General features: G+C 36.8%; 1 protein-coding gene across 1 annotated transcript in view; it reads right to left on the bottom strand.

Annotated features, from left to right (window-relative positions):
• Positions 1-5,319, bottom strand: part of Ih (hyperpolarization activated cyclic nucleotide gated potassium channel Ih) — a 773,850-nt gene extending 768,531 nt beyond the window's left edge. The window contains exon 1 of the mRNA XM_083140018.1: positions 4,942-5,319. The gene's annotated coding sequence lies outside the window, so the exon portion shown is untranslated. The remainder of the gene's footprint in view (positions 1-4,941) is intronic.
• Between the last annotated feature and the right edge of the window lie 681 nt (positions 5,320-6,000).

Raw genomic sequence — 6,000 nt, forward strand, 5'->3', positions numbered from 1 at the left:
GGAGAGGTAAAGAAACAAGAAGATTCCAGCACTGAAGATGATGACAGTGACCATGTCACAAACTACTTAAAGAAACAAGATTTATTGCGGCGGAATACCATATCTGCACCAAAGTTTAATATTGCGTCATTATTGGACACTTACTTTGTTTCAACTCGAAGACTGAAAAGGACTGAAAATGTTCTAAATTTCTGGGAAATTAGAAAATCAAGTTGTCCCGAATTGTACATTTTGGCTTGTATTGTTCTCTCTACTCCTGCAACACAAGTTAGTGTCGAGAGACTCTTTTCATCTCTGAAATTCATACTAAACCCACTCAGGTGTAATATGGCAACCGAAATTATTGATGACATACTTGTTATTAGAAATAATTATATTTTCATGAAAAAAAATCTAACTAAATCTTCATTAAAAAGCAATCTCAGAAATAGCAGCACAGAATTGACTACAAACATTGTAGCAAACTTTGTGGAATCCAATGATACACCACAGAAAGATCTTGTACAACATGTTGAAAATGTGGGGAATATTACTGTCTAGATTAATAATGTATATAATTACTTGATTTTTTTTGTGATCTTATAGTTCATTATACATAAGTAGCTGTAACCAAAGAAAATCTTTTCAGAGGTTCCATAAGAAGTAATTTAATTAAAAGAACAATTTTGCTCGTACTTGTTTAATGTTTCCTAGTAATTAATAAATTTAGTTTTGAGTAGCTGTCTTACCTGTTCACAAAATTGCACAGATATACTGATGTTATACAAGAGTATGAAATATATTTTTATTCATGTCAAATTTGTGGAATTCTGTTTAGTTTTAAATTGACACCTGAAGGAAATGACAGTGTATTTGCTTTGTTTTGAAAGATACAAAATTTCTCTAGTTTTTTAAGTAATAAGGTCTTTTTTTTCCTTGTTTTAGAATTTACCTTGGAATGATTAAGAGAATAATAAAGATATTCAACAAAATTTTAAAAACTGTTTCAATATATACTTTTCAGAACCTCCGTTCTATTCTTATGCTTATACAGTACGAATGCATACTTTAAATATATGTATATTTACATTTTTTTTAAAAAAATTGAGCTTCGATGTTGTAGGGAGTTGAATATATGGCAAATATTGTTATTCCTTGGTTGGTGAACAAATCCTAATTTTTTTTTATTGTATTAATTCCCATGATATCTGTTTCTTTGTGAGAGATTAGTGTAAATTTTTAGATTTTTTATGATAAATTTGACAGCCATTTTAGAATGTACCTCAAAATGTAACATTTAGAGCACATTACTCAGGAACACCACTCAATAACAGACGTTACTGTTAGCCTCCTAATATGTAACCTAAAATCAATTCTTGTTTTTCAAACACGCTACTTCCTAAGGTTAAGTTTAGTTCTCTTGTTATAAAATTCTCTTAATAAAATATCAAAAAATGGCAACATCATTGTCATTATCTTGTCTAAGTAATTATTGCATGGCATCTGATAAATTATCAAAAGACGCACGCAAATGCAAATTAATGTACATTAATTACCTTGATGGACGCACGTGTCTGCCTGTGTGTGTATCCAAATCAGCATGTTACTTTCTAATGTTCTGGACAATGAGTTTTTGAAGAATGGAAACCGAATAGTCAATCACTCTACTACCAAATCATCCCGTGTAACAGCATGGAATGTAAATGGAGATGACAAATAGCATCCACATATCTTTTGAACTTGACTCATTTTGTTAGAATCAGTCGTTCCACATGTCTTATCGATACCTCAAAAATACTGAACCCACAATTGTAATATTAAAATGGGCTCCAATAACTATCAAAGTTTAATTTTTGCATGGCTGAGTTGGGGTCATGTAAATTCTTGTCCTCGCTAAAGTACAGTATGCGTACGTTGCACAAGACTATATAAAAACAAAGTAAATTTGTTACACACACATAAGTGCGCGCCCGCAATTGCATAGCTGAAAGTCTACTGAACACACACACACATCAACTTTCGAGCACTAACGATGACCATTGCCATAAGCACAATCTCTGGCGTGTGTCCAAACATGCACTTCTATGTTCACTATCTAGTAGTAGCAATTTATGGTAGAAATCAATGGTCACTAAAAGTGCATGTTACAACGTCTGCCCACACCTGGGAGTTAGGAATGGAAGACATCGCCATTATGTTATTAAGTGTCCTGTTCAAAATGTCCTTACTTTTATTTTTAAGAAATTTGCCAGAGAACGAAGCGCGATAGTTTTCAATTACATAGAAAATGATGCACCCCCTCAGAGGAGTAACCACAAATTCTTGTCTGCGGGGGGAGTACTTGGATAAACTATTAATAATAGTAGTAATAATGGCACTATTATTATACGTACACAATTTATATAGCCTATATTAATACATTACATAATGAATTCATTCGCCCCACAACAAACAACAAAAAATATGCCTCTGAAATGTGTGCGCTTCTCCCCCAAACAATTGTTCATACATTTAAGACTCAACTGTTTGTAATAGTCTGACGTACTTACTTCTTGTTACTTCTCCTTCTGGTAATTTACAATGCATTACAGAAAATAAATTGCTAGCGAAGCGATCAAGAAAACTTTTAGATCCAAATTTTTGCAAACTGAAAACAATATTGATTTAATATGGCGCAAAAAAATCATGGAGGCCCATGACATTCTCTTTTACATTTTTTTTTCTATTTACATCGTTCGGCGTCCAGGGCTGACTGCCGCCGTCCCCTATACATCGACCACAAGGAAAAAAACCTTGGGACGAAAAGTCCCCGCGCAGCTTTCCCTTCTTCCCTCCACCTCGGGCCATAAGGAAGCATGGTCCACTCTCCCCCTCCCCTACAAGCGGGAGTATGGTGTACAGGAGTCGTGGGTCTGCGCAGGTTGTTTTGCTCATGGTTCCACTATAGCTAAGGGTTTGAAATTGACAAGACTGTAAGAAAAGCAGATATTGCGAGCGAAACGAGCTAGACAATTTTATATAACTTTATTTACATTTGTATAAAGATATAAATCGAAAGGGGGCAATTGCCCTTCTGTGCCTCCTTGCAGATGCTCTTGACCGTCTGGAAGAAATAATGCACGAAAGACGTGAAAACTAAATCCGTCTTTAGTATCGTTTTGTCCTGCAACTCTTAGATTCTGCAACCTTTCTTTCCATAGTTCAATGTTTGCAACCTTACCCCTTAGAATTGATTTCCGTCCAAGGTTGAGGCCCAATCTCCCCCCCCCCCCCTGTGGTTGCGCCACTGCACCTTCTTTAGCCGTAGTTGTTTTGTGAACTTTCATTGGCTTAAAAATACTTCATTTTCTTCAAGAGCATAATATAGTTTAATAACCGGCGATAAAATTCCTCTCCCCTAACTTTCTGGATTAAAGTATAATAATATAGGGGCATGGAAATCTGAAAGGGGGGTGCGGATGGCCACCTCTCTCCTTTAGAAAACGAATGTCAGCTAAAAGTATATATTTCACACGTATAATTTGATTCCAGTCATAGTAATTTACATTAATTATTATAATGGGTATGCAGGAATGCGATAATTTCGAATTCAAGTGGTGTTTCTTGAGGGGGCAACACTATTATCGGGGTAATATGCCCCATGGAAAAATACCTCGCTTCTCCCTCCGTCGAAAATATCTGCAGACGTCCATGATTAGGGCGGGGCATTAACCCCCCCCCCCTTTGGACTTCGTGCGCACGCCTATGGCTACTCATTTCTACACTACATGGCAGGTTTATTCAATTTCGAGCCAAAAGTGTAATTTTCAAATCAGGGTTTTTAAACGTCCACGAACCCATCAACTAATGGGTTCTATTGGGTTCCGCAACAATACCGGAACCTGTTCTATCACAGTGTAAATTCGGTCCAAGTTGCGTATTGTTTCATTTCAAATATGGAACTTAGACCGTCTTTAAATTGATCCGGAACGAAGGACCCTGTGCCGTATTTCAATTGATCCAGAAAAAAGGTTCCTGGAACTTATTTAAATACCTTAAACATAAAAAGGCTCTTTACGGTCCAGATCCATTTATGCTTGCTAATATTCCCTGCTGAACCTGAATTGAATTGATTTAAAATTCCTGATCCTTTAACAACCCTGGTGGAAATTCATTAATTTACAAACAACCATATTTTTAACGAAACATTAATCCCACACAATATACTGAGTTATTTTTCGCAATGTTCCAATGAATGGCAAGAGATTTGGGCTATTCCTTTTTCTTCCTTGATGTTTAATAGATTATATTTGTCACGCACCTATAACGTTACTAGCAAACATTTGTGAATTGTTCTTTCCTTGTAACGTTAACATCTACCATACTGAATTTATTTACGTTCCTTATGCAGATGGTATGTACCCAACTGCATTTTGTTCCGTTCCGCTACAGTGGTTTACATTTTGTTACATTCCTATGTAACGTTAATTAACCATATTGCCTTTCACTTCGTTCCGTTACGGAGGATTGCATTCATTACGTTCCTATGTACCGTTATTTACTACCATGTTGCATTTCGTTACGTTTTTTTGTAACGCTAGTATATACCACAATGCATTTCGTTACTACGTTCCTTGTATCCTTGTAACGGTAGTATATACCATATTGCATATTACGTTATGTTCCAATGTGCTCATTTCGTTCCGTTCCTTTATAACGTTATTATCTACCATAATACATTTTGTTACGTTCTCTGTAACGTCAGTCTGTAACATATTGCATTTCGTTACGTTACATGGGTACCAGCAGCTGAACCATACTCTTCCTCCTACAAAATGGAACGTAACGTGTAACGCAAATTGGGTACGTTACGACTCCCTGGCTGTTAACCTTGAGCGGTAGAAAAATGGCGGTCACAAAAAGGAAGTATCAACCTACTGTACGAATGTAGTAATAAATAACGATAATAAATTTGTAACATACCGTATTCCGGCACATTGTTTTCAGCAGTTGTATGTTGAATGGGGCAAAGCGTATCATCCAAGTAGTTTGTAGCCTATCCATTTTTCGCATTCCACATGTTACGTTACACACATACAGTACGAAGATGCTTTCCTTGAACTTGACGGATTAACACACACAACCGATAGAAATGTTCGAAACAATTTTCGCAGTCACATGCACGTTCACCAGCTTGCCATGTAATCGGTGTATCACGAGAAGCCTGAAATTACGCTATATGAATCTTGCATTTCGCTCACAAAACGATATCACACAGTTTACACCTTTTATCCACTATAAATACAGCTTCAAATGCAACAGAATCACTTAGAAACATTGTATTGTGTACTACAACGTCTGTCTCACGCCCACACACAAGCACTATGCAATGATTACTTACAAAAATTTACAACAGGTGTCGCTACTTGTAGTAGTGATGGACTTGCTTGAAGACCTTCGTTTCTGTTCAATGTGGAATGCTTTACGATACGTTTTTAGGTTCCACTGGGAATACCATGATGATGGGTGCAGCACTACAAATGTAGGTATTGTCGTTTTCTAACATTAGACACAAATTCTACAGATGAGTGTTTATTTTCTCATTTCAAGCGTATTAAAAGTACTGAGAACTGGTTGTGCACATTCAGAGGGACACGCCTCCAATGGAAAGGCTACCAGGGAACTGGTGTCTTTACCTACACAAAGCAAGCACTAGCAGTCTCAAGGCACTAGTAGTCTCAAGTCTACTCCATATTTCTAATACAAAATAAACTTATGCGGATTTCTAAAGGAGGCATTTTAGACAGATTTTAATCTATCAGAATTTACATCAACTTGCCGAGGCAGGCCGGGGCCTCCGAGATGCGTATTAGGGATGGCCAGATCCGAATCCTGGCGGATCCGAAATCCGGATCCGGATGGTTCCGGAGAATCCGGATCATAAAATTTTTCGGATCCGGATCCGGATCTGTTTTGCCATCTCACATACGCTTCTTTGGAAAGTAAGAATGTGTTTATAACATATTGTTACCTGCTAATTTA

This window comes from Lepisma saccharinum, chromosome 1, assembly GCF_977018435.1.
Source record: "Lepisma saccharinum chromosome 1, izLepSacc3.1, whole genome shotgun sequence".
Classification (NCBI taxonomy): Eukaryota; Metazoa; Arthropoda; class Insecta; order Zygentoma; family Lepismatidae; genus Lepisma; species Lepisma saccharinum.